Raw genomic sequence first — 21,141 nt, 5'->3', positions numbered from 1 at the left:
AACCGGAGGCCGCCCGAGCATGGATATAGCAAGAAAGAAAAAAAAACGCACCTAAAACATAAAAAAAACGCAGACGGGCAAAGAAAAAGGGGGTGCAACACGAGGACTTCCCGGGGGGTCACCCATCCTAGTACTACTCTCGCCCAAGCACGCTTAACGGCGGAGTTCTGATGGGATCCGGTGCATTAGTGCTGGTATGATCGCACCCGAAATACTATCCATGCTTATTGTTTTTATGTCTTACAAGACGCAGAACCTCGTTTGCTTTCGGACGCGAGGCGTGGGACCCACGTGATGGATCGGCTCGGTTCGGGAAACAAGAAAACAATCAACATTGAACCGGAGGCCGCCCGAGCATGGATATAGCAAGAAAGAAAAAAAAAACGCACCTAAAACATAAAAAAACGCAGACGGGCAACGAAAAAGGGGGTGCAACACGAGGACTTCCCAGGGGGTCACCCATCCTAGTACTACTCTCGCCCAAGCACGCTTGACTGCGGAGTTCTGATGGGATCCGGTGCATTAGTGCTGGTATGATCGCACCCGAAATACTATCCATGCTTATTGTTTTTATGTCTTACAAGACGCAGAACCTCGTTTGCTTTCGGACGCGAGGCGTGGGACCCACGTGATGGATCGGCTCGGTTCGGGAAACAAGAAAACAATCAACATTGAACCGGAGGCCGCCCGAGCATGGATATAGCAAGAAAGAAAAAAAAACGCACCTAAAACATAAAAAAAACGCAGACGGGCAAAGAAAAAGGGGGTGCAACACGAGGACTTCCCGGGGGGTCACCCATCCTAGTACTACTCTCGCCCAAGCACGCTTAACGGCGGAGTTCTGATGGGATCCGGTGCATTAGTGCTGGTATGATCGCACCCGAAATACTATCCATGCTTATTGTTTTTATGTCTTACAAGACGCAGAACCTCGTTTGCTTTCGGACGCGAGGCGTGGGACCCACGTGATGGATCGGCTCGGTTCGGGAAACAAGAAAACAATCAACATTGAACCGGAGGCCGCCCGAGCATTGATATACCAAGAAAGAAAAAAAAAACGCACCTAAAACATAAAAAAAACGCAGACGGGCAACGAAAAAGGGGGTGCAACACGAGGACTTCCCGGGGGGTCACCCATCCTAGTACTACTCTCGCCCAAGCACGCTTAACTGCGGAGTTCTGATGGGATCCGGTGCATTAGTGCTGGTATGATCGCACCCGAAATACTATCCATGCTTATTGTTTTTATGTCTTACAAGACGCAGAACCTCGTTTGCTTTCGGACGCGAGGCGTGGGACCCACGTGATGGATCGGCTCGGTTCGGGAAACAAGAAAACAATCAACATTGAACCGGAGGCCGCCCGAGCATGGATATAGCAAGAAAGAAAAAAAACGCACCTAAAACATAAAAAAACGCAGACGGGCAACGAAAAAGGGGGTGCAACACGAGGACTTCCCGGGGGGTCACCCATCCTAGTACTACTCTCGCCCAAGCACGCTTAACTGCGGAGTTCTGATGGGATCCGGTGCATTAGTGCTGGTATGATCGCACCCGAAATACTATCCATGCTTATTGTTTTTATGTCTTACAAGACGCAGAACCTCGTTTGCTTTCGGACGCGAGGCGTGGGACCCACGTGATGGATCGGCTCGGTTCGGGAAACAAGAAAACAATCAACATTGAACCGGAGGCCGCCCGAGCATGGATATAGCAAGAAAGAAAAAAAAAACGCACCTAAAACATAAAAAAACGCAGACTGGCAACGAAAAAGGGGGTGCAACACGAGGACTTCCCGGGGGGTCACCCATCCTAGTACTACTCTCGCCCAAGCACGCTTAACGGCGGAGTTCTGATGGGATCCGGTGCATTAGTGCTGGTATGATCGCACCCGAAATACTATCCATGCTTATTGTTTTTATGTCTTACAAGACGCAGAACCTCGTTTGCTTTCGGACGCGAGGCGTGGGACCCACGTGATGGATCGGCTCGGTTCGGGAAACAAGAAAACAATCAACATTGAACCGGAGGCCGCCCGAGCATGGATATAGCAAGAAAGAAAAAAAAACGCACCTAAAACATAAAAAAATGCAGACGGGCAACGAAAAAGGGGGTGCAACACGAGGACTTCCCAGGGGGTCACCCATCCTAGTACTACTCTCGCCCAAGCACGCTTAACTGCGGAGTTCTGATGGGATCCGGTGCATTAGTGCTGGTATGATCGCACCCGAAATACTATCCATGCTTATTGTTTTTATGTCTTACAAGACGCAGAACCTCGTTTGCTTTCGGACGCGAGGCGTGGGACCCACGTGATGGATCGGCTCGGTTCGGGAAACAAGAAAACAATCAACATTGAACCGGAGGCCGCCCGAGCATTGATATACCAAGAAAGAAAAAAAAAACGCACCTAAAACATAAAAAAAACGCAGACGGGCAACGAAAAAGGGGGTGCAACACGAGGACTTCCCGGGGGGTCACCCATCCTAGTACTACTCTCGCCCAAGCACGCTTAACTGCGGAGTTCTGATGGGATCCGGTGCATTAGTGCTGGTATGATCGCACCCGAAATACTATCCATGCTTATTGTTTTTATGTCTTACAAGACGCAGAACCTCGTTTGCTTTCGGACGCGAGGCGTGGGACCCACGTGATGGATCGGCTCGGTTCGGGAAACAAGAAAACAATCAACATTGAACCGGAGGCCGCCCGAGCATGGATATAGCAAGAAAGAAAAAAAAACGCACCTAAAACATAAAAAAACGCAGACGGGCAACGAAAAAGGGGGTGCAACACGAGGACTTCCCGGGGGGTCACCCATCCTAGTACTACTCTCGCCCAAGCACGCTTAACTGCGGAGTTCTGATGGGATCCGGTGCATTAGTGCTGGTATGATCGCACCCGAAATACTATCCATGCTTATTGTTTTTATGTCTTACAAGACGCAGAACCTCGTTTGCTTTCGGACGCGAGGCGTGGGACCCACGTGATGGATCGGCTCGGTTCGGGAAACAAGAAAACAATCAACATTGAACCGGAGGCCGCCCGAGCATGGATATAGCAAGAAAGAAAAAAAAAACGCACCTAAAACATAAAAAAACGCAGACTGGCAACGAAAAAGGGGGTGCAACACGAGGACTTCCCGGGGGGTCACCCATCCTAGTACTACTCTCGCCCAAGCACGCTTAACTGCGGAGTTCTGATGGGATCCGGTGCATTAGTGCTGGTATGATCGCACCCGAAATACTATCCATGCTTATTGTTTTTATGTCTTACAAGACGCAGAACCTCGTTTGCTTTCGGACGCGAGGCGTGGGACCCACGTGATGGATCGGCTCGGTTCGGGAAACAAGAAAACAATCAACATTGAACCGGAGGCCGCCCGAGCATGGATATAGCAAGAAAGAAAAAAAAACGCACCTAAAACATAAAAAAACGCAGACGTGCAACGAAAAAGGGGGTGCAACACGAGGACTTCCCGGGGGGTCACCCATCCTAGTACTACTCTCGCCCAAGCACGCTTAACTGCGGAGTTCTGATGGGATCCGGTGCATTAGTGCTGGTATGATCGCACCCGAAATACTATCCATGCTTATTGTTTTTATGTCTTACAAGACGCAGAACCTCGTTTGCTTTCGGACGCGAGGCGTGGGACCCACGTGATGGATCGGCTCGGTTCGGGAAACAAGAAAACAATCAACATTGAACCGGAGGCCGCCCGAGCATTGATATACCAAGAAAGAAAAAAAAAACGCACCTAAAACATAAAAAAACGCAGACTGGCAACGAAAAAGGGGGTGCAACACGAGGACTTCCCGGGGGGTCACCCATCCTAGTACTACTCTCGCCCAAGCACGCTTAACTGCGGAGTTCTGATGGGATCCGGTGCATTAGTGCTGGTATGATCGCACCCGAAATACTATCCATGCTTATTGTTTTTATGTCTTACAAGACGCAGAACCTCGTTTGCTTTCGGATGCGAGGCGTGGGACCCACGTGATGGATCGGCTCGGTTCGGGAAACAAGAAAACAATCAACATTGAACCGGAGGCCGCCCGAGCATGGATATAGCAAGAAAGAAAAAAAAACGCACCTAAAACATAAAAAAATGCAGACGGGCAACGAAAAAGGGGGTGCAACACGAGGACTTCCCAGGGGGTCACCCATCCTAGTACTACTCTCGCCCAAGCACGCTTAACTGCGGAGTTCTGATGGGATCCGGTGCATTAGTGCTGGTATGATCGCACCCGAAATACTATCCATGCTTATTGTTTTTATGTCTTACAAGACGCAGAACCTCGTTTGCTTTCGGACGCGAGGCGTGGGACCCACGTGATGGATCGGCTCGGTTCGGGAAACAAGAAAACAATCAACATTGAACCGGAGGCCGCCCGAGCATTGATATACCAAGAAAGAAAAAAAAAACGCACCTAAAACATAAAAAAAACGCAGACGGGCAACGAAAAAGGGGGTGCAACACGAGGACTTCCCGGGGGGTCACCCATCCTAGTACTACTCTCGCCCAAGCACGCTTAACTGCGGAGTTCTGATGGGATCCGGTGCATTAGTGCTGGTATGATCGCACCCGAAATACTATCCATGCTTATTGTTTTTATGTCTTACAAGACGCAGAACCTCGTTTGCTTTCGGACGCGAGGCGTGGGACCCACGTGATGGATCGGCTCGGTTCGGGAAACAAGAAAACAATCAACATTGAACCGGAGGCCGCCCGAGCATGGATATAGCAAGAAAGAAAAAAAAAACGCACCTAAAACATAAAAAAACGCAGACGGGCAACGAAAAAGGGGGTGCAACACGAGGACTTCCCGGGGGGTCACCCATCCTAGTACTACTCTCGCCCAAGCACGCTTAACTGCGGAGTTCTGATGGGATCCGGTGCATTAGTGCTGGTATGATCGCACCCGAAATACTATCCATGCTTATTGTTTTTATGTCTTACAAGACGCAGAACCTCGTTTGCTTTCGGACGCGAGGCGTGGGACCCACGTGATGGATCGGCTCGGTTCGGGAAACAAGAAAACAATCAACATTGAACCGGAGGCCGCCCGAGCATGGATATAGCAAGAAAGAAAAAAAAAACGCACCTAAAACATAAAAAAACGCAGACTGGCAACGAAAAAGGGGGTGCAACACGAGGACTTCCCGGGGGGTCACCCATCCTAGTACTACTCTCGCCCAAGCACGCTTAACTGCGGAGTTCTGATGGGATCCGGTGCATTAGTGCTGGTATGATCGCACCCGAAATACTATCCATGCTTATTGTTTTTATGTCTTACAAGACGCAGAACCTCGTTTGCTTTCGGATGCGAGGCGTGGGACCCACGTGATGGATCGGCTCGGTTCGGGAAACAAGAAAACAATCAACATTGAACCGGAGGCCGCCCGAGCATGGATATAGCAAGAAAGAAAAAAAAACGCACCTAAAACATAAAAAAAACGCAGACGGGCAAAGAAAAAGGGGGTGCAACACGAGGACTTCCCGGGGGGTCACCCATCCTAGTACTACTCTCGCCCAAGCACGCTTAACGGCGGAGTTCTGATGGGATCCGGTGCATTAGTGCTGGTATGATCGCACCCGAAATACTATCCATGCTTATTGTTTTTATGTCTTACAAGACGCAGAACCTCGTTTGCTTTCGGACGCGAGGCGTGGGACCCACGTGATGGATCGGCTCGGTTCGGGAAAAAAGAAAACAATCAACATTGAACCGGAGGCCGCCCGAGCATGGATATAGCAAGAAAGAAAAAAAAAACGCACCTAAAACATAAAAAAACGCAGACGGGCAACGAAAAAGGGGGTGCAACACGAGGACTTCCCAGGGGGTCACCCATCCTAGTACTACTCTCGCCCAAGCACGCTTAACTGCGAAGTTCTGATGGGATCCGGTGCATTAGTGCTGGTATGATCGCACCCGAAATACTATCCATGCTTATTGTTTTTATGTCTTACAAGACGCAGAACCTCGTTTGCTTTCGGACGCGAGGCGTGGGACCCACGTGATGGATCAGCTCGGTTCGGGAAACAAGAAAACAATCAACATTGAACCGGAGGCCGCCCGAGCATGGATATAGCAAGAAAGAAAAAAAAACGCACCTAAAACATAAAAAAAACGCAGACGGGCAAAGAAAAAGGGGTGCAACACGAGGACTTCCCGGGGGGTCACCCATCCTAGTACTACTCTCGCCCAAGCACGCTTAACGGCGGAGTTCTGATGGGATCCGGTGCATTAGTGCTGGTATGATCGCACCCGAAATACTATCCATGCTTATTGTTTTTATGTCTTACAAGACGCAGAACCTCGTTTGCTTTCGGACGCGAGGCGTGGGACCCACGTGATGGATCGGCTCGGTTCGGGAAACAAGAAAACAATCAACATTGAACCGGAGGCCGCCCGAGCATGGATATAGCAAGAAAGAAAAAAAAAACGCACCTAAAACATAAAAAAACGCAGACTGGCAACGAAAAAGGGGGTGCAACACGAGGACTTCCCGGGGGGTCACCCATCCTAGTACTACTCTCGCCCAAGCACGCTTAACTGCGGAGTTCTGATGGGATCCGGTGCATTAGTGCTGGTATGATCGCACCCGAAATACTATCCATGCTTATCGTTTTTATGTCTTACAAGACGCAGAACCTCGTTTGCTTTCGGACGCGAGGCGTGGGACCCACGTGATGGATCGGCTCGGTTCGGGAAACAAGAAAACAATCAACATTGAACCGGAGGCCGCCCGAGCATGGATATAGCAAGAAAGAAAAAAAAACGCACCTAAAACATAAAAAAACGCAGACGTGCAACGAAAAAGGGGGTGCAACACGAGGACTTCCCGGGGGGTCACCCATCCTAGTACTACTCTCGCCCAAGCACGCTTAACTGCGGAGTTCTGATGGGATCCGGTGCATTAGTGCTGGTATGATCGCACCCGAAATACTATCCATGCTTATTGTTTTTATGTCTTACAAGACGCAGAACCTCGTTTGCTTTCGGACGCGAGGCGTGGGACCCACGTGATGGATCGGCTCGGTTCGGGAAACAAGAAAACAATCAACATTGAACCGGAGGCCGCCCGAGCATTGATATACCAAGAAAGAAAAAAAAAACGCACCTAAAACATAAAAAAACGCAGACTGGCAACGAAAAAGGGGGTGCAACACGAGGACTTCCCGGGGGGTCACCCATCCTAGTACTACTCTCGCCCAAGCACGCTTAACTGCGGAGTTCTGATGGGATCCGGTGCATTAGTGCTGGTATGATCGCACCCGAAATACTATCCATGCTTATTGTTTTTATGTCTTACAAGACGCAGAACCTCGTTTGCTTTCGGATGCGAGGCGTGGGACCCACGTGATGGATCGGCTCGGTTCGGGAAACAAGAAAACAATCAACATTGAACCGGAGGCCGCCCGAGCATGGATATAGCAAGAAAGAAAAAAAAAACGCACCTAAAACATAAAAAAATGCAGACGGGCAACGAAAAAGGGGGTGCAACACGAGGACTTCCCAGGGGGTCACCCATCCTAGTACTACTCTCGCCCAAGCACGCTTAACTGCGGAGTTCTGATGGGATCCGGTGCATTAGTGCTGGTATGATCGCACCCGAAATACTATCCATGCTTATTGTTTTTATGTCTTACAAGACGCAGAACCTCGTTTGCTTTCGGACGCGAGGCGTGGGACCCACGTGATGGATCGGCTCGGTTCGGGAAACAAGAAAACAATCAACATTGAACCGGAGGCCGCCCGAGCATTGATATACCAAGAAAGAAAAAAAAAACGCACCTAAAACATAAAAAAAACGCAGACGGGCAACGAAAAAGGGGGTGCAACACGAGGACTTCCCGGGGGGTCACCCATCCTAGTACTACTCTCGCCCAAGCACGCTTAACTGCGGAGTTCTGATGGGATCCGGTGCATTAGTGCTGGTATGATCGCACCCGAAATACTATCCATGCTTATTGTTTTTATGTCTTACAAGACGCAGAACCTCGTTTGCTTTCGGACGCGAGGCGTGGGACCCACGTGATGGATCGGCTCGGTTCGGGAAACAAGAAAACAATCAACATTGAACCGGAGGCCGCCCGAGCATGGATATAGCAAGAAAGAAAAAAAAAACGCACCTAAAACATAAAAAAACGCAGACGGGCAACGAAAAAGGGGGTGCAACACGAGGACTTCCCGGGGGGTCACCCATCCTAGTACTACTCTCGCCCAAGCACGCTTAACTGCGGAGTTCTGATGGGATCCGGTGCATTAGTGCTGGTATGATCGCACCCGAAATACTATCCATGCTTATTGTTTTTATGTCTTACAAGACGCAGAACCTCGTTTGCTTTCGGACGCGAGGCGTGGGACCCACGTGATGGATCGGCTCGGTTCGGGAAACAAGAAAACAATCAACATTGAACCGGAGGCCGCCCGAGCATGGATATAGCAAGAAAGAAAAAAAAAACGCACCTAAAACATAAAAAAACGCAGACTGGCAACGAAAAAGGGGGTGCAACACGAGGACTTCCCGGGGGGTCACCCATCCTAGTACTACTCTCGCCCAAGCACGCTTAACTGCGGAGTTCTGATGGGATCCGGTGCATTAGTGCTGGTATGATCGCACCCGAAATACTATCCATGCTTATTGTTTTTATGTCTTACAAGACGCAGAACCTCGTTTGCTTTCGGATGCGAGGCGTGGGACCCACGTGATGGATCGGCTCGGTTCGGGAAACAAGAAAACAATCAACATTGAACCGGAGGCCGCCCGAGCATGGATATAGCAAGAAAGAAAAAAAAACGCACCTAAAACATAAAAAAAACGCAGACGGGCAAAGAAAAAGGGGGTGCAACACGAGGACTTCCCGGGGGGTCACCCATCCTAGTACTACTCTCGCCCAAGCACGCTTAACGGCGGAGTTCTGATGGGATCCGGTGCATTAGTGCTGGTATGATCGCACCCGAAATACTATCCATGCTTATTGTTTTTATGTCTTACAAGACGCAGAACCTCGTTTGCTTTCGGACGCGAGGCGTGGGACCCACGTGATGGATCGGCTCGGTTCGGGAAACAAGAAAACAATCAACATTGAACCGGAGGCCGCCCGAGCATGGATATAGCAAGAAAGAAAAAAAAAACGCACCTAAAACATAAAAAAACGCAGACGGGCAACGAAAAAGGGGGTGCAACACGAGGACTTCCCAGGGGGTCACCCATCCTAGTACTACTCTCGCCCAAGCACGCTTAACTGCGAAGTTCTGATGGGATCCGGTGCATTAGTGCTGGTATGATCGCACCCGAAATACTATCCATGCTTATTGTTTTTATGTCTTACAAGACGCAGAACCTCGTTTGCTTTCGGACGCGAGGCGTGGGACCCACGTGATGGATCAGCTCGGTTCGGGAAACAAGAAAACAATCAACATTGAACCGGAGGCCGCCCGAGCATGGATATAGCAAGAAAGAAAAAAAAACGCACCTAAAACATAAAAAAAACGCAGACGGGCAAAGAAAAAGGGGTGCAACACGAGGACTTCCCGGGGGGTCACCCATCCTAGTACTACTCTCGCCCAAGCACGCTTAACGGCGGAGTTCTGATGGGATCCGGTGCATTAGTGCTGGTATGATCGCACCCGAAATACTATCCATGCTTATTGTTTTTATGTCTTACAAGACGCAGAACCTCGTTTGCTTTCGGACGCGAGGCGTGGGACCCACGTGATAGATCGGCTCGGTTCGGGAAACAAGAAAACAATCAACATTGAACCGGAGGCCGCCCGAGCATGGATATAGCAAGAAAGAAAAAAAAAAACGCACCTAAAACATAAAAAAAACGCAGACGGGCAACGAAAAAGGGGGTGCAACACGAGGACTTCCCAAGGGGTCACCCATCCTAGTACTACTCTCGCCCAAGCACGCTTAACTGCAGAGTTCTGATGGGATCCGATGCATTAGTGCTGGTATGATCGCACCCGAAATACTATCCATGCTTATTGTTTTTATGTCTTACAAGACGCAGAACCTCGTTTGCTTTCGGACGCGAGGCGTGGGACCCACGTGATGGATCGGCTCGGTTCGGGAAACAAGAAAACAATCAACATTGAACCGGAGGCCGCCCGAGCATGGATATAGCAAGAAAGAAAAAAAAACGCAACTAAAACATAAAAAAAACGCAGACGGGCAACGAAAAAGGGGGTGCAACACGAGGACTTCCCAGGGGGTCACCCATCCTAGTACTACTCTCGCCCAAGCACGCTTAACTGCGGAGTTCTGATGGGATCCGGTGCATTAGTGCTGGTATGATCACACCCGAAATACTATCCATGCTTATTGTTTTTATGTCTTACAAGACGCAGAACCTCGTTTGCTTTCGGACGCGAGGCGTGGGACCCACGTGATGGATCGGCTCGGTTCGGGAAACAAGAAAACAATCAACATTGAACCGGAGGCCGCCCGAGCATTGATATACCAAGAATGAAAAAAAAACGCACCTAAAACATAAAAAAAACGCAGACGGGCAACGAAAAAGGGGGTGCAACACGAGGACTTCCCGGGGGGTCACCCATCCTAGTACTACTCTCGCCCAAGCACGCTTAACTGCGGAGTTCTGATGGGATCCGGTGCATTAGTGCTGGTATGATCGCACCCGAAATACTATCCATGCTTATTGTTTTTATGTCTTACAAGACGCAGAACCTCGTTTGCTTTCGGACGCGAGGCGTGGGACCCACGTGATGGATCGGCTCGGTTCGGGAAACAAGAAAACAATCAACATTGAACCGGAGGCCGCCCGAGCATGGATATAGCAAGAAAGAAAAAAAACGCACCTAAAACATAAAAAAACGCAGACGGGCAACGAAAAAGGGGGTGCAACACGAGGACTTCCCGGGGGGTCACCCATCCTAGTACTACTCTCGCCCAAGCACGCTTAACTGCGGAGTTCTGATGGGATCCGGTGCATTAGTGCTGGTATGATCGCACCCGAAATACTATCCATGCTTATTGTTTTTATGTCTTACAAGACGCAGAACCTCGTTTGCTTTCGGACGCGAGGCGTGGGACCCACGTGATGGATCGGCTCGGTTCGGGAAACAAGAAAACAATCAACATTGAACCGGAGGCCGCCCGAGCATGGATATAGCAAGAAAGAAAAAAAAAACGCACCTAAAACATAAAAAAACGCAGACAGGCAACGAAAAAGGGGGTGCAACACGAGGACTTCCCGGGGGGTCACCCATCCTAGTACTACTCTCGCCCAAGCACGCTTAACTGCGGAGTTCTGATGGGATCCGGTGCATTAGTGCTGGTATGATCGCACCCCAAATACTATCCATGCTTATTTTTTTTATGTCTTACAAGACGCAGAACCTCGTTTGCTTTCGGACGCGAGGCGTGGGACCCACGTGATGGATCGGCTCGGTTCGGGAAACAAGAAAACAATCAACATTGAACCGGAGGCCGCCCGAGCATGGATATAGCAAGAAAGAAAAAAAACGCACCTAAAACATAAAAAAATGCAGACGGGCAACGAAAAAGGGGGTGCAACACGAGGACTTCCCAGGGGGTCACCCATCCTAGTACTACTCTCGCCCAAGCACGCTTAACTGCGGAGTTCTGATGGGATCCGGTGCATTAGTGCTGGTATGATCGCACCCGAAATACTATCCATGCTTATTGTTTTTATGTCTTACAAGACGCAGAACCTCGTTTGCTTTCGGACGCGAGGCGTGGGACCCACGTGATGGATCGGCTCGGTTCGGGAAACAAGAAAACAATCAACATTGAACCGGAGGCCGCCCGAGCATGGATATAGCAAGAAAGAAAAAAAAAACGCACCTAAAACATAAAAAAACGCAGACAGGCAACGAAAAAGGGGGTGCAACACGAGGACTTCCCGGGGGGTCACCCATCCTAGTACTACTCTCGCCCAAGCACGCTTAACTGCGGAGTTCTGATGGGATCCGGTGCATTAGTGCTGGTATGATCGCACCCCAAATACTATCCATGCTTATTTTTTTTATGTCTTACAAGACGCAGAACCTCGTTTGCTTTCGGACGCGAGGCGTGGGACCCACGTGATGGATCGGCTCGGTTCGGGAAACAAGAAAACAATCAACATTGAACCGGAGGCCGCCCGAGCATGGATATAGCAAGAAAGAAAAAAAACGCACCTAAAACATAAAAAAATGCAGACGGGCAACGAAAAAGGGGGTGCAACACGAGGACTTCCCAGGGGGTCACCCATCCTAGTACTACTCTCGCCCAAGCACGCTTAACTGCGGAGTTCTGATGGGATCCGGTGCATTAGTGCTGGTATGATCGCACCCGAAATACTATCCATGCTTATTGTTTTTATGTCTTACAAGACGCAGAACCTCGTTTGCTTTCGGACGCGAGGCGTGGGACCCACGTGATGGATCGGCTCGGTTCGGGAAACAAGAAAACAATCAACATTGAACCGGAGGCCGCCCGAGCATTGATATACCAAGAAAGAAAAAAAAAACGCACCTAAAACATAAAAAAAACGCAGACGGGCAACGAAAAAGGGGGTGCAACACGAGGACTTCCCGGGGGGTCACCCATCCTAGTACTACTCTCGCCCAAGCACGCTTAACTGCGGAGTTCTGATGGGATCCGGTGCATTAGTGCTGGTATGATCGCACCCGAAATACTATCCATGCTTATTGTTTTTATGTCTTACAAGACGCAGAACCTCGTTTGCTTTCGGACGCGAGGCGTGGGACCCACGTGATGGATCGGCTCGGTTCGGGAAACAAGAAAACAATCAACATTGAACCGGAGGCCGCCCGAGCATGGATATAGCAAGAAAGAAAAAAAAAACGCACCTAAAACATAAAAAAACGCAGACGGGCAACGAAAAAGGGGGTGCAACACGAGGACTTCCCGGGGGGTCACCCATCCTAGTACTACTCTCGCCCAAGCACGCTTAACTGCGGAGTTCTGATGGGATCCGGTGCATTAGTGCTGGTATGATCGCACCCGAAATACTATCCATGCTTATTGTTTTTATGTCTTACAAGACGCAGAACCTCGTTTGCTTTCGGACGCGAGGCGTGGGACCCACGTGATGGATCGGCTCGGTTCGGGAAACAAGAAAACAATCAACATTGAACCGGAGGCCGCCCGAGCATGGATATAGCAAGAAAGAAAAAAAAAACGCACCTAAAACATAAAAAAACGCAGACTGGCAACGAAAAAGGGGGTGCAACACGAGGACTTCCCGGGGGGTCACCCATCCTAGTACTACTCTCGCCCAAGCACGCTTAACTGCGGAGTTCTGATGGGATCCGGTGCATTAGTGCTGGTATGATCGCACCCGAAATACTATCCATGCTTAATGTTTTTATGTCTTACAAGACGCAGAACCTCGTTTGCTTTCGGATGCGAGGCGTGGGACCCACGTGATGGATCGGCTCGGTTCGGGAAACAAGAAAACAATCAACATTGAACCGGAGGCCGCCCGAGCATGGATATAGCAAGAAAGAAAAAAAAACGCACCTAAAACATAAAAAAAACGCAGACGGGCAAAGAAAAAGGGGGTGCAACACGAGGACTTCCCGGGGGGTCACCCATCCTAGTACTACTCTCGCCCAAGCACGCTTAACGGCGGAGTTCTGATGGGATCCGGTGCATTAGTGCTGGTATGATCGCACCCGAAATACTATCCATGCTTATTGTTTTTATGTCTTACAAGACGCAGAACCTCGTTTGCTTTCGGACGCGAGGCGTGGGACCCACGTGATGGATCGGCTCGGTTCGGGAAACAAGAAAACAATCAACATTGAACCGGAGGCCGCCCGAGCATGGATATAGCAAGAAAGAAAAAAAAAACGCACCTAAAACATAAAAAAACGCAGACGGGCAACGAAAAAGGGGGTGCAACACGAGGACTTCCCAGGGGGTCACCCATCCTAGTACTACTCTCGCCCAAGCACGCTTAACTGCGAAGTTCTGATGGGATCCGGTGCATTAGTGCTGGTATGATCGCACCCGAAATACTATCCATGCTTATTGTTTTTATGTCTTACAAGACGCAGAACCTCGTTTGCTTTCGGACGCGAGGCGTGGGACCCACGTGATGGATCAGCTCGGTTCGGGAAACAAGAAAACAATCAACATTGAACCGGAGGCCGCCCGAGCATGGATATAGCAAGAAAGAAAAAAAAACGCACCTAAAACATAAAAAAAACGCAGACGGGCAAAGAAAAAGGGGTGCAACACGAGGACTTCCCGGGGGGTCACCCATCCTAGTACTACTCTCGCCCAAGCACGCTTAACGGCGGAGTTCTGATGGGATCCGGTGCATTAGTGCTGGTATGATCGCACCCGAAATACTATCCATGCTTATTGTTTTTATGTCTTACAAGACGCAGAACCTCGTTTGCTTTCGGACGCGAGGCGTGGGACCCACGTGATAGATCGGCTCGGTTCGGGAAACAAGAAAACAATCAACATTGAACCGGAGGCCGCCCGAGCATGGATATAGCAAGAAAGAAAAAAAAAAACGCACCTAAAACATAAAAAAAACGCAGACGGGCAACGAAAAAGGGGGTGCAACACGAGGACTTCCCAAGGGGTCACCCATCCTAGTACTACTCTCGCCCAAGCACGCTTAACTGCAGAGTTCTGATGGGATCCGATGCATTAGTGCTGGTATGATCGCACCCGAAATACTATCCATGCTTATTGTTTTTATGTCTTACAAGACGCAGAACCTCGTTTGCTTTCGGACGCGAGGCGTGGGACCCACGTGATGGATCGGCTCGGTTCGGGAAACAAGAAAACAATCAACATTGAACCGGAGGCCGCCCGAGCATGGATATAGCAAGAAAGAAAAAAAAACGCAACTAAAACATAAAAAAAACGCAGACGGGCAACGAAAAAGGGGGTGCAACACGAGGACTTCCCAGGGGGTCACCCATCCTAGTACTACTCTCGCCCAAGCACGCTTAACTGCGGAGTTCTGATGGGATCCGGTGCATTAGTGCTGGTATGATCACACCCGAAATACTATCCATGCTTATTGTTTTTATGTCTTACAAGACGCAGAACCTCGTTTGCTTTCGGACGCGAGGCGTGGGACCCACGTGATGGATCGGCTCGGTTCGGGAAACAAGAAAACAATCAACATTGAACCGGAGGCCGCCCGAGCATTGATATACCAAGAATGAAAAAAAAACGCACCTAAAACATAAAAAAAACGCAGACGGGCAACGAAAAAGGGGGTGCAACACGAGGACTTCCCGGGGGGTCACCCATCCTAGTACTACTCTCGCCCAAGCACGCTTAACTGCGGAGTTCTGATGGGATCCGGTGCATTAGTGCTGGTATGATCGCACCCGAAATACTATCCATGCTTATTGTTTTTATGTCTTACAAGACGCAGAACCTCGTTTGCTTTCGGACGCGAGGCGTGGGACCCACGTGATGGATCGGCTCGGTTCGGGAAACAAGAAAACAATCAACATTGAACCGGAGGCCGCCCGAGCATGGATATAGCAAGAAAGAAAAAAAACGCACCTAAAACATAAAAAAACGCAGACGGGCAACGAAAAAGGGGGTGCAACACGAGGACTTCCCGGGGGGTCACCCATCCTAGTACTACTCTCGCCCAAGCACGCTTAACTGCGGAGTTCTGATGGGATCCGGTGCATTAGTGCTGGTATGATCGCACCCGAAATACTATCCATGCTTATTGTTTTTATGTCTTACAAGACGCAGAACCTCGTTTGCTTTCGGACGCGAGGCGTGGGACCCACGTGATGGATCGGCTCGGTTCGGGAAACAAGAAAACAATCAACATTGAACCGGAGGCCGCCCGAGCATGGATATAGCAAGAAAGAAAAAAAAAACGCACCTAAAACATAAAAAAACGCAGACAGGCAACGAAAAAGGGGGTGCAACACGAGGACTTCCCGGGGGGTCACCCATCCTAGTACTACTCTCGCCCAAGCACGCTTAACTGCGGAGTTCTGATGGGATCCGGTGCATTAGTGCTGGTATGATCGCACCCCAAATACTATCCATGCTTATTTTTTTTATGTCTTACAAGACGCAGAACCTCGTTTGCTTTCGGACGCGAGGCGTGGGACCCACGTGATGGATCGGCTCGGTTCGGGAAACAAGAAAACAATCAACATTGAACCGGAGGCCGCCCGAGCATGGATATAGCAAGAAAGAAAAAAAACGCACCTAAAACATAAAAAAATGCAGACGGGCAACGAAAAAGGGGGTGCAACACGAGGACTTCCCAGGGGGTCACCCATCCTAGTACTACTCTCGCCCAAGCACGCTTAACTGCGGAGTTCTGATGGGATCCGGTGCATTAGTGCTGGTATGATCGCACCCGAAATACTATCCATGCTTATTGTTTTTATGTCTTACAAGACGCAGAACCTCGTTTGCTTTCGGACGCGAGGCGTGGGACCCACGTGATGGATCGGCTCGGTTCGGGAAACAAGAAAACAATCAACATTGAACCGGAGGCCGCCCGAGCATGGATATAGCAAGAAAGAAAAAAAAAACGCACCTAAAACATAAAAAAACGCAGACAGGCAACGAAAAAGGGGGTGCAACACGAGGACTTCCCGGGGGGTCACCCATCCTAGTACTACTCTCGCCCAAGCACGCTTAACTGCGGAGTTCTGATGGGATCCGGTGCATTAGTGCTGGTATGATCGCACCCCAAATACTATCCATGCTTATTTTTTTTATGTCTTACAAGACGCAGAACCTCGTTTGCTTTCGGACGCGAGGCGTGGGACCCACGTGATGGATCGGCTCGGTTCGGGAAACAAGAAAACAATCAACATTGAACCGGAGGCCGCCCGAGCATGGATATAGCAAGAAAGAAAAAAAACGCACCTAAAACATAAAAAAATGCAGACGGGCAACGAAAAAGGGGGTGCAACACGAGGACTTCCCAGGGGGTCACCCATCCTAGTACTACTCTCGCCCAAGCACGCTTAACTGCGGAGTTCTGATGGGATCCGGTGCATTAGTGCTGGTATGATCGCACCCGAAATACTATCCATGCTTATTGTTTTTATGTCTTACAAGACGCAGAACCTCGTTTGCTTTCGGACGCGAGGCGTGGGACCCACGTGATGGATCGGCTCGGTTCGGGAAACAAGAAAACAATCAACATTGAACCGGAGGCCGCCCGAGCATTGATATACCAAGAAAGAAAAAAAAAACGCACCTAAAACATAAAAAAAACGCAGACGGGCAACGAAAAAGGGGGTGCAACACGAGGACTTCCCGGGGGGTCACCCATCCTAGTACTACTCACGCCCAAGCACGCTTAACTGCGGAGTTCTGATGGGATCCGGTGCATTAGTGCTGGTATGATCGCACCCGAAATACTATCCATGCTTATTGTTTTTATGTCTTACAAGACGCAGAACCTCGTTTGCTTTCGGACGCGAGGCGTGGGACCCACGTGATGGATCGGCTCGGTTCGGGAAACAAGAAAACAATCAACATTGAACCGGAGGCCGCCCGAGCATGGATATAGCAAGAAAGAAAAAAAAACGCACCTAAAACATAAAAAAAACGCAGACGGGCAAAGAAAAAGGGGGTGCAACACGAGGACTTCCCGGGGGGTCACCCATCCTAGTACTACTCTCGCCCAAGCACGCTTAACTGCGGAGTTCTGATGGGATCCGGTGCATTAGTGCTGGTATGATCTCACCCGAAATACTATCCATGCTTATTGTTTTTATGTCTTACAAGACGCAGAACCTCGTTTGCTTTCGGACGCGAGGCGTGGGACCCACGTGATGGATCGGCTCGGTTCGGGAAACAAGAAAACAATCAACATTGAACCGGAGGCCGCCCGAGCATGGATATAGCAAGAAAGAAAAAAAAAACGCACCTAAAACATAAAAAAAACGCAGACGGGCAAAGAAAAAGGGGGTGCAACACGAGGACTTCCCGGGGGGTCACCCATCCTAGTACTACTCTCGCCCAAGCACGCTTAACGGCGGAGTTCTGATGGGATCCGGTGCATTAGTGCTGGTATGATCGCACCCGAAATACTATCCATGCTTATTGTTTTTATGTCTTACAAGACGCAGAACCTCGTTTGCTTTCGGACGCGAGGCGTGGGACCCACGTGATGGATCGGCTCGGTTCGGGAAACAAGAAAACAATCAACATTGAACCGGAGGCCGCCCGAGCATGGATATAGCAAGAAAGAAAAAAAAACGCACCTAAAACATAAAAAAAACGCAGACGGGCAAAGAAAAAGGGGGTGCAACACGAGGACTTCCCGGGGGGTCACCCATCCTAGTACTACTCTCGCCCAAGCACGCTTAACGGCGGAGTTCTGATGGGATCCGGTGCATTAGTGCTGGTATGATCGCACCCGAAATACTATCCATGCTTATTGTTTTTATGTCTTACAAGACGCAGAACCTCGTTTGCTTTCGGACGCGAGGCGTGGGACCCACGTGATGGATCGGCTCGGTTCGGGAAACAAGAAAACAATCAACATTGAACCGGAGGCCGCCCGAGCATGGATATAGCAAGAAAGAAAAAAAAAACGCACCTAAAACATAAAAAAAACGCAGACGTGCAACGAAAAAGGGGGTGCAACACGAGGACTTCCCAGGGGGTCACCCATCCTAGAACTACTCTCGCCCAAGCACGCTTAACTGCGGAGTTCTGATGGGATCCGGTGCATTAGTGCTGGTATGATCGCACCCGAAATACTATCCATGCTTATTGTTTTTATGTCTTACAAGACGCAGAACCTCGTTTGCTTTCGGACGCGAGGCGTGGGACCCACGTGATGGATCGGCTCGGTTCGGGAAACAAGAAAACAATCAACATTGAACCGGAGGCCGCCCGAGCATGGATATAGCAAGAAAGAAAAAAAAAACGCACCTAAAACATAAAAAAACGCAGACTGGCAACGAAAAAGGGGGTGCAACACGAGGACTTCCCGGGGGGTCACCCATCCTAGTACTACTCTCGCCCAAGCACGCTTAACTGCGGAGTTCTGATGGGATCCGGTGCATTAGTGCTGGTATGATCGCACCCGAAATACTATCCATGCTTATTGTTTTTATGTCTTACAAGACGCAGAACCTCGTTTGCTTTCGGATGCGAGGCGTGGGACCCACGTGATGGATCGGCTCGGTTCGGGAAACAAGAAAACAATCAACATTGAACCGGAGGCCGCCCGAGCATGGATATAGCAAGAAAGAAAAAAAAACGCACCTAAAACATAAAAAAAACGCAGACGGGCAAAGAAAAAGGGGGTGCAACACGAGGACTTCCCGGGGGGTCACCCATCCTAGTACTACTCTCGCCCAAGCACGCTTAACGGCGGAGTTCTGATGGGATCCGGTGCATTAGTGCTGGTATGATCGCACCCGAAATACTATCCATGCTTATTGTTTTTATGTCTTACAAGACGCAGAACCTCGTTTGCTTTCGGACGCGAGGCGTGGGACCCACGTGATGGATCGGCTCGGTTCGGGAAACAAGAAAACAATCAACATTGAACCGGAGGCCGCCCGAGCATGGATATAGCAAGAAAGAAAAAAAAAACGCACCTAAAACATAAAAAAACGCAGACGGGCAACGAAAAAGGGGGTGCAACACGAGGACTTCCCAGGGGGTCACCCATCCTAGTACTACTCTCGCCCAAGCACGCTTAACTGCGAAGTTCTGATGGGATCCGGTGCATTAGTGCTGGTATGATCGCACCCGAAATACTATCCATGCTTATTGTTTTTATGTCTTACAAGACGCAGAACCTCGTTTGCTTTCGGACGCGAGGCGTGGGACCCACGTGATGGATCAGCTCGGTTCGGGAAACAAGAAAACAATCAACATTGAACCGGAGGCCGCCCGAGCATGGATATAGCAAGAAAGAAAAAAAAACGCACCTAAAACATAAAAAAAACGCAGACGGGCAAAGAAAAAGGGGTGCAACACGAGGACTTCCCGGGGGGTCACCCATCCTAGTACTACTCTCGCCCAAGCACGCTTAACGGCGGAGTTCTGATGGGATCCGGTGCATTAGTGCTGGTATGATCGCACCCGAAATACTATCCATGCTTATTGTTTTTATGTCTTACAAGACGCAGAACCTCGTTTGCTTTCGGACGCGAGGCGTGGGACCCACGTGATAGATCGGCTCGGTTCGGGAAACAAGAAAACAATCAACATTGAACCGGAGGCCGCCCGAGCATGGATATAGCAAGAAAGAAAAAAAAAAACGCACCTAAAACATAAAAAAAACGCAGACGGGCAACGAAAAAGGGGGTGCAACACGAGGACTTCCCAAGGGGTCACCCATCCTAGTACTACTCTCGCCCAAGCACGCTTAACTGCAGAGTTCTGATGGGATCCGATGCATTAGTGCTGGTATGATCGCACCCGAAATACTATCCATGCTTATTGTTTTTATGTCTTACAAGACGCAGAACCTCGTTTGCTTTCGGACGCGAGGCGTGGGACCCACGTGATGGATCGGCTCGGTTCGGGAAACAAGAAAACAATCAACATTGAACCGGAGGCCGCCCGAGCATGGATATAGCAAGAAAGAAAAAAAAACGCAACTAAAACATAAAAAAAACGCAGACGGGCAACGAAAAAGGGGGTGCAACACGAGGACTTCCCAGGGGGTCACCCATCCTAGTACTACTCTCGCCCAAGCACGCTTAACTGCGGAGTTCTGATGGGATCCGGTGCATTAGTGCTGGTATGATCACACCCGAAATACTATCCATGCTTATTGTTTTTATGTCTTACAAGACGCAGAACCTCGTTTGCTTTCGGACGCGAGGCGTGGGACCCACGTGATGGATCGGCTCGGTTCGGGAAACAAGAAAACAATCAACATTGAACCGGAGGCCGCCCGAGCATTGATATACCAAGAATGAAAAAAAAACGCACCTAAAACATAAAAAAAACGCAGACGGGCAACGAAAAAGGGGGTGCAACACGAGGACTTCCCGGGGGGTCACCCATCCTAGTACTACTCTCGCCCAAGCACGCTTAACTGCGGAGTTCTGATGGGATCCGGTGCATTAGTGCTGGTATGATCGCACCCGAAATACTATCCATGCTTATTGTTTTTATGTCTTACAAGACGCAGAAC

At 49.7% G+C, this 21,141-nt stretch overlaps 63 non-coding genes across 63 annotated transcripts; all 63 read right to left on the bottom strand.

Moving 5' to 3' along the window:
* Window positions 1-89: 89 nt before the first annotated feature.
* LOC145026033 (5S ribosomal RNA) lies at window positions 90-208 on the bottom strand. The gene has a single exon (XR_013674019.1). It is a non-coding gene; the product is annotated as a 5S ribosomal RNA (ribosomal RNA).
* A 218-nt stretch (window positions 209-426) lies between these two features.
* On the bottom strand, window positions 427-545 carry LOC145025527 (5S ribosomal RNA). The gene has a single exon (XR_013673539.1). It is a non-coding gene; the product is annotated as a 5S ribosomal RNA (ribosomal RNA).
* A 218-nt stretch (window positions 546-763) lies between these two features.
* LOC145026032 (5S ribosomal RNA) lies at window positions 764-882 on the bottom strand. The gene has a single exon (XR_013674018.1). It is a non-coding gene; the product is annotated as a 5S ribosomal RNA (ribosomal RNA).
* Window positions 883-1,101: 219 nt separating this feature from the next.
* LOC145025000 (5S ribosomal RNA) lies at window positions 1,102-1,220 on the bottom strand. Its single transcript, XR_013673036.1, has one exon. It is a non-coding gene; the product is annotated as a 5S ribosomal RNA (ribosomal RNA).
* A 216-nt stretch (window positions 1,221-1,436) lies between these two features.
* Window positions 1,437-1,555, bottom strand: LOC145024988 (5S ribosomal RNA). The gene has a single exon (XR_013673026.1). It is a non-coding gene; the product is annotated as a 5S ribosomal RNA (ribosomal RNA).
* Window positions 1,556-1,773: 218 nt separating this feature from the next.
* Window positions 1,774-1,892, bottom strand: LOC145026031 (5S ribosomal RNA). Its single transcript, XR_013674017.1, has one exon. It is a non-coding gene; the product is annotated as a 5S ribosomal RNA (ribosomal RNA).
* Window positions 1,893-2,109: 217 nt separating this feature from the next.
* LOC145015220 (5S ribosomal RNA) lies at window positions 2,110-2,228 on the bottom strand. Its single transcript, XR_013665795.1, has one exon. It is a non-coding gene; the product is annotated as a 5S ribosomal RNA (ribosomal RNA).
* Window positions 2,229-2,447: 219 nt separating this feature from the next.
* On the bottom strand, window positions 2,448-2,566 carry LOC145024977 (5S ribosomal RNA). The gene has a single exon (XR_013673015.1). It is a non-coding gene; the product is annotated as a 5S ribosomal RNA (ribosomal RNA).
* A 217-nt stretch (window positions 2,567-2,783) lies between these two features.
* Window positions 2,784-2,902, bottom strand: LOC145024966 (5S ribosomal RNA). Its single transcript, XR_013673004.1, has one exon. It is a non-coding gene; the product is annotated as a 5S ribosomal RNA (ribosomal RNA).
* A 218-nt stretch (window positions 2,903-3,120) lies between these two features.
* On the bottom strand, window positions 3,121-3,239 carry LOC145024955 (5S ribosomal RNA). The gene has a single exon (XR_013672993.1). It is a non-coding gene; the product is annotated as a 5S ribosomal RNA (ribosomal RNA).
* Window positions 3,240-3,456: 217 nt separating this feature from the next.
* LOC145024944 (5S ribosomal RNA) lies at window positions 3,457-3,575 on the bottom strand. The gene has a single exon (XR_013672985.1). It is a non-coding gene; the product is annotated as a 5S ribosomal RNA (ribosomal RNA).
* Window positions 3,576-3,793: 218 nt separating this feature from the next.
* Window positions 3,794-3,912, bottom strand: LOC145024933 (5S ribosomal RNA). The gene has a single exon (XR_013672974.1). It is a non-coding gene; the product is annotated as a 5S ribosomal RNA (ribosomal RNA).
* A 217-nt stretch (window positions 3,913-4,129) lies between these two features.
* On the bottom strand, window positions 4,130-4,248 carry LOC145015215 (5S ribosomal RNA). Its single transcript, XR_013665794.1, has one exon. It is a non-coding gene; the product is annotated as a 5S ribosomal RNA (ribosomal RNA).
* A 219-nt stretch (window positions 4,249-4,467) lies between these two features.
* Window positions 4,468-4,586, bottom strand: LOC145024922 (5S ribosomal RNA). Its single transcript, XR_013672963.1, has one exon. It is a non-coding gene; the product is annotated as a 5S ribosomal RNA (ribosomal RNA).
* A 218-nt stretch (window positions 4,587-4,804) lies between these two features.
* Window positions 4,805-4,923, bottom strand: LOC145024911 (5S ribosomal RNA). Its single transcript, XR_013672952.1, has one exon. It is a non-coding gene; the product is annotated as a 5S ribosomal RNA (ribosomal RNA).
* A 218-nt stretch (window positions 4,924-5,141) lies between these two features.
* Window positions 5,142-5,260, bottom strand: LOC145024889 (5S ribosomal RNA). The gene has a single exon (XR_013672931.1). It is a non-coding gene; the product is annotated as a 5S ribosomal RNA (ribosomal RNA).
* A 218-nt stretch (window positions 5,261-5,478) lies between these two features.
* LOC145026029 (5S ribosomal RNA) lies at window positions 5,479-5,597 on the bottom strand. The gene has a single exon (XR_013674014.1). It is a non-coding gene; the product is annotated as a 5S ribosomal RNA (ribosomal RNA).
* A 218-nt stretch (window positions 5,598-5,815) lies between these two features.
* Window positions 5,816-5,934, bottom strand: LOC145025787 (5S ribosomal RNA). The gene has a single exon (XR_013673785.1). It is a non-coding gene; the product is annotated as a 5S ribosomal RNA (ribosomal RNA).
* A 217-nt stretch (window positions 5,935-6,151) lies between these two features.
* LOC145026028 (5S ribosomal RNA) lies at window positions 6,152-6,270 on the bottom strand. Its single transcript, XR_013674013.1, has one exon. It is a non-coding gene; the product is annotated as a 5S ribosomal RNA (ribosomal RNA).
* Window positions 6,271-6,488: 218 nt separating this feature from the next.
* Window positions 6,489-6,607, bottom strand: LOC145024878 (5S ribosomal RNA). The gene has a single exon (XR_013672920.1). It is a non-coding gene; the product is annotated as a 5S ribosomal RNA (ribosomal RNA).
* Window positions 6,608-6,824: 217 nt separating this feature from the next.
* Window positions 6,825-6,943, bottom strand: LOC145024867 (5S ribosomal RNA). The gene has a single exon (XR_013672910.1). It is a non-coding gene; the product is annotated as a 5S ribosomal RNA (ribosomal RNA).
* Window positions 6,944-7,161: 218 nt separating this feature from the next.
* LOC145024856 (5S ribosomal RNA) lies at window positions 7,162-7,280 on the bottom strand. The gene has a single exon (XR_013672899.1). It is a non-coding gene; the product is annotated as a 5S ribosomal RNA (ribosomal RNA).
* A 218-nt stretch (window positions 7,281-7,498) lies between these two features.
* Window positions 7,499-7,617, bottom strand: LOC145015209 (5S ribosomal RNA). The gene has a single exon (XR_013665793.1). It is a non-coding gene; the product is annotated as a 5S ribosomal RNA (ribosomal RNA).
* Window positions 7,618-7,836: 219 nt separating this feature from the next.
* LOC145024845 (5S ribosomal RNA) lies at window positions 7,837-7,955 on the bottom strand. Its single transcript, XR_013672889.1, has one exon. It is a non-coding gene; the product is annotated as a 5S ribosomal RNA (ribosomal RNA).
* A 218-nt stretch (window positions 7,956-8,173) lies between these two features.
* LOC145024834 (5S ribosomal RNA) lies at window positions 8,174-8,292 on the bottom strand. The gene has a single exon (XR_013672878.1). It is a non-coding gene; the product is annotated as a 5S ribosomal RNA (ribosomal RNA).
* A 218-nt stretch (window positions 8,293-8,510) lies between these two features.
* Window positions 8,511-8,629, bottom strand: LOC145024822 (5S ribosomal RNA). Its single transcript, XR_013672867.1, has one exon. It is a non-coding gene; the product is annotated as a 5S ribosomal RNA (ribosomal RNA).
* A 218-nt stretch (window positions 8,630-8,847) lies between these two features.
* LOC145026027 (5S ribosomal RNA) lies at window positions 8,848-8,966 on the bottom strand. The gene has a single exon (XR_013674012.1). It is a non-coding gene; the product is annotated as a 5S ribosomal RNA (ribosomal RNA).
* Window positions 8,967-9,184: 218 nt separating this feature from the next.
* Window positions 9,185-9,303, bottom strand: LOC145025786 (5S ribosomal RNA). Its single transcript, XR_013673784.1, has one exon. It is a non-coding gene; the product is annotated as a 5S ribosomal RNA (ribosomal RNA).
* A 217-nt stretch (window positions 9,304-9,520) lies between these two features.
* LOC145026026 (5S ribosomal RNA) lies at window positions 9,521-9,639 on the bottom strand. The gene has a single exon (XR_013674011.1). It is a non-coding gene; the product is annotated as a 5S ribosomal RNA (ribosomal RNA).
* Window positions 9,640-9,859: 220 nt separating this feature from the next.
* On the bottom strand, window positions 9,860-9,978 carry LOC145026678 (5S ribosomal RNA). The gene has a single exon (XR_013674637.1). It is a non-coding gene; the product is annotated as a 5S ribosomal RNA (ribosomal RNA).
* Window positions 9,979-10,196: 218 nt separating this feature from the next.
* On the bottom strand, window positions 10,197-10,315 carry LOC145025300 (5S ribosomal RNA). The gene has a single exon (XR_013673322.1). It is a non-coding gene; the product is annotated as a 5S ribosomal RNA (ribosomal RNA).
* A 218-nt stretch (window positions 10,316-10,533) lies between these two features.
* On the bottom strand, window positions 10,534-10,652 carry LOC145024811 (5S ribosomal RNA). Its single transcript, XR_013672856.1, has one exon. It is a non-coding gene; the product is annotated as a 5S ribosomal RNA (ribosomal RNA).
* Window positions 10,653-10,868: 216 nt separating this feature from the next.
* LOC145024800 (5S ribosomal RNA) lies at window positions 10,869-10,987 on the bottom strand. The gene has a single exon (XR_013672847.1). It is a non-coding gene; the product is annotated as a 5S ribosomal RNA (ribosomal RNA).
* A 218-nt stretch (window positions 10,988-11,205) lies between these two features.
* LOC145024789 (5S ribosomal RNA) lies at window positions 11,206-11,324 on the bottom strand. The gene has a single exon (XR_013672836.1). It is a non-coding gene; the product is annotated as a 5S ribosomal RNA (ribosomal RNA).
* A 216-nt stretch (window positions 11,325-11,540) lies between these two features.
* On the bottom strand, window positions 11,541-11,659 carry LOC145015203 (5S ribosomal RNA). Its single transcript, XR_013665792.1, has one exon. It is a non-coding gene; the product is annotated as a 5S ribosomal RNA (ribosomal RNA).
* Window positions 11,660-11,877: 218 nt separating this feature from the next.
* LOC145024767 (5S ribosomal RNA) lies at window positions 11,878-11,996 on the bottom strand. The gene has a single exon (XR_013672815.1). It is a non-coding gene; the product is annotated as a 5S ribosomal RNA (ribosomal RNA).
* A 216-nt stretch (window positions 11,997-12,212) lies between these two features.
* LOC145015200 (5S ribosomal RNA) lies at window positions 12,213-12,331 on the bottom strand. Its single transcript, XR_013665787.1, has one exon. It is a non-coding gene; the product is annotated as a 5S ribosomal RNA (ribosomal RNA).
* A 219-nt stretch (window positions 12,332-12,550) lies between these two features.
* On the bottom strand, window positions 12,551-12,669 carry LOC145024756 (5S ribosomal RNA). The gene has a single exon (XR_013672804.1). It is a non-coding gene; the product is annotated as a 5S ribosomal RNA (ribosomal RNA).
* A 218-nt stretch (window positions 12,670-12,887) lies between these two features.
* LOC145024745 (5S ribosomal RNA) lies at window positions 12,888-13,006 on the bottom strand. The gene has a single exon (XR_013672793.1). It is a non-coding gene; the product is annotated as a 5S ribosomal RNA (ribosomal RNA).
* Window positions 13,007-13,224: 218 nt separating this feature from the next.
* LOC145024734 (5S ribosomal RNA) lies at window positions 13,225-13,343 on the bottom strand. Its single transcript, XR_013672782.1, has one exon. It is a non-coding gene; the product is annotated as a 5S ribosomal RNA (ribosomal RNA).
* A 218-nt stretch (window positions 13,344-13,561) lies between these two features.
* LOC145026024 (5S ribosomal RNA) lies at window positions 13,562-13,680 on the bottom strand. The gene has a single exon (XR_013674010.1). It is a non-coding gene; the product is annotated as a 5S ribosomal RNA (ribosomal RNA).
* A 218-nt stretch (window positions 13,681-13,898) lies between these two features.
* On the bottom strand, window positions 13,899-14,017 carry LOC145025785 (5S ribosomal RNA). The gene has a single exon (XR_013673783.1). It is a non-coding gene; the product is annotated as a 5S ribosomal RNA (ribosomal RNA).
* A 217-nt stretch (window positions 14,018-14,234) lies between these two features.
* LOC145026023 (5S ribosomal RNA) lies at window positions 14,235-14,353 on the bottom strand. The gene has a single exon (XR_013674009.1). It is a non-coding gene; the product is annotated as a 5S ribosomal RNA (ribosomal RNA).
* A 220-nt stretch (window positions 14,354-14,573) lies between these two features.
* Window positions 14,574-14,692, bottom strand: LOC145026677 (5S ribosomal RNA). The gene has a single exon (XR_013674636.1). It is a non-coding gene; the product is annotated as a 5S ribosomal RNA (ribosomal RNA).
* A 218-nt stretch (window positions 14,693-14,910) lies between these two features.
* LOC145025299 (5S ribosomal RNA) lies at window positions 14,911-15,029 on the bottom strand. Its single transcript, XR_013673321.1, has one exon. It is a non-coding gene; the product is annotated as a 5S ribosomal RNA (ribosomal RNA).
* A 218-nt stretch (window positions 15,030-15,247) lies between these two features.
* Window positions 15,248-15,366, bottom strand: LOC145024723 (5S ribosomal RNA). Its single transcript, XR_013672771.1, has one exon. It is a non-coding gene; the product is annotated as a 5S ribosomal RNA (ribosomal RNA).
* Window positions 15,367-15,582: 216 nt separating this feature from the next.
* On the bottom strand, window positions 15,583-15,701 carry LOC145024712 (5S ribosomal RNA). The gene has a single exon (XR_013672760.1). It is a non-coding gene; the product is annotated as a 5S ribosomal RNA (ribosomal RNA).
* A 218-nt stretch (window positions 15,702-15,919) lies between these two features.
* On the bottom strand, window positions 15,920-16,038 carry LOC145024701 (5S ribosomal RNA). Its single transcript, XR_013672749.1, has one exon. It is a non-coding gene; the product is annotated as a 5S ribosomal RNA (ribosomal RNA).
* A 216-nt stretch (window positions 16,039-16,254) lies between these two features.
* On the bottom strand, window positions 16,255-16,373 carry LOC145015193 (5S ribosomal RNA). The gene has a single exon (XR_013665779.1). It is a non-coding gene; the product is annotated as a 5S ribosomal RNA (ribosomal RNA).
* Window positions 16,374-16,591: 218 nt separating this feature from the next.
* Window positions 16,592-16,710, bottom strand: LOC145024690 (5S ribosomal RNA). Its single transcript, XR_013672738.1, has one exon. It is a non-coding gene; the product is annotated as a 5S ribosomal RNA (ribosomal RNA).
* A 216-nt stretch (window positions 16,711-16,926) lies between these two features.
* Window positions 16,927-17,045, bottom strand: LOC145015185 (5S ribosomal RNA). Its single transcript, XR_013665777.1, has one exon. It is a non-coding gene; the product is annotated as a 5S ribosomal RNA (ribosomal RNA).
* A 219-nt stretch (window positions 17,046-17,264) lies between these two features.
* On the bottom strand, window positions 17,265-17,383 carry LOC145025389 (5S ribosomal RNA). The gene has a single exon (XR_013673406.1). It is a non-coding gene; the product is annotated as a 5S ribosomal RNA (ribosomal RNA).
* A 218-nt stretch (window positions 17,384-17,601) lies between these two features.
* On the bottom strand, window positions 17,602-17,720 carry LOC145026682 (5S ribosomal RNA). Its single transcript, XR_013674641.1, has one exon. It is a non-coding gene; the product is annotated as a 5S ribosomal RNA (ribosomal RNA).
* Window positions 17,721-17,939: 219 nt separating this feature from the next.
* Window positions 17,940-18,058, bottom strand: LOC145026022 (5S ribosomal RNA). Its single transcript, XR_013674008.1, has one exon. It is a non-coding gene; the product is annotated as a 5S ribosomal RNA (ribosomal RNA).
* A 218-nt stretch (window positions 18,059-18,276) lies between these two features.
* Window positions 18,277-18,395, bottom strand: LOC145026021 (5S ribosomal RNA). Its single transcript, XR_013674007.1, has one exon. It is a non-coding gene; the product is annotated as a 5S ribosomal RNA (ribosomal RNA).
* Window positions 18,396-18,614: 219 nt separating this feature from the next.
* Window positions 18,615-18,733, bottom strand: LOC145026123 (5S ribosomal RNA). The gene has a single exon (XR_013674115.1). It is a non-coding gene; the product is annotated as a 5S ribosomal RNA (ribosomal RNA).
* Window positions 18,734-18,951: 218 nt separating this feature from the next.
* LOC145024679 (5S ribosomal RNA) lies at window positions 18,952-19,070 on the bottom strand. The gene has a single exon (XR_013672728.1). It is a non-coding gene; the product is annotated as a 5S ribosomal RNA (ribosomal RNA).
* Window positions 19,071-19,288: 218 nt separating this feature from the next.
* LOC145026020 (5S ribosomal RNA) lies at window positions 19,289-19,407 on the bottom strand. Its single transcript, XR_013674006.1, has one exon. It is a non-coding gene; the product is annotated as a 5S ribosomal RNA (ribosomal RNA).
* A 218-nt stretch (window positions 19,408-19,625) lies between these two features.
* On the bottom strand, window positions 19,626-19,744 carry LOC145025784 (5S ribosomal RNA). Its single transcript, XR_013673782.1, has one exon. It is a non-coding gene; the product is annotated as a 5S ribosomal RNA (ribosomal RNA).
* A 217-nt stretch (window positions 19,745-19,961) lies between these two features.
* Window positions 19,962-20,080, bottom strand: LOC145026019 (5S ribosomal RNA). The gene has a single exon (XR_013674005.1). It is a non-coding gene; the product is annotated as a 5S ribosomal RNA (ribosomal RNA).
* A 220-nt stretch (window positions 20,081-20,300) lies between these two features.
* LOC145026676 (5S ribosomal RNA) lies at window positions 20,301-20,419 on the bottom strand. The gene has a single exon (XR_013674635.1). It is a non-coding gene; the product is annotated as a 5S ribosomal RNA (ribosomal RNA).
* A 218-nt stretch (window positions 20,420-20,637) lies between these two features.
* Window positions 20,638-20,756, bottom strand: LOC145025297 (5S ribosomal RNA). The gene has a single exon (XR_013673319.1). It is a non-coding gene; the product is annotated as a 5S ribosomal RNA (ribosomal RNA).
* Window positions 20,757-20,974: 218 nt separating this feature from the next.
* On the bottom strand, window positions 20,975-21,093 carry LOC145024668 (5S ribosomal RNA). Its single transcript, XR_013672717.1, has one exon. It is a non-coding gene; the product is annotated as a 5S ribosomal RNA (ribosomal RNA).
* Between the last annotated feature and the right edge of the window lie 48 nt (window positions 21,094-21,141).

The sequence above is a fragment of the Lactuca saligna genome, chromosome 1 (assembly GCF_052625555.1).
Source record: "Lactuca saligna cultivar CGN05327 chromosome 1, ASM5262555v1, whole genome shotgun sequence".
NCBI classification, from domain to species: Eukaryota; Viridiplantae; Streptophyta; class Magnoliopsida; order Asterales; family Asteraceae; genus Lactuca; species Lactuca saligna.
Note: the sequence above shows the minus strand (reverse complement) of the source record. Positions and strands in the feature narration are given on the sequence as shown.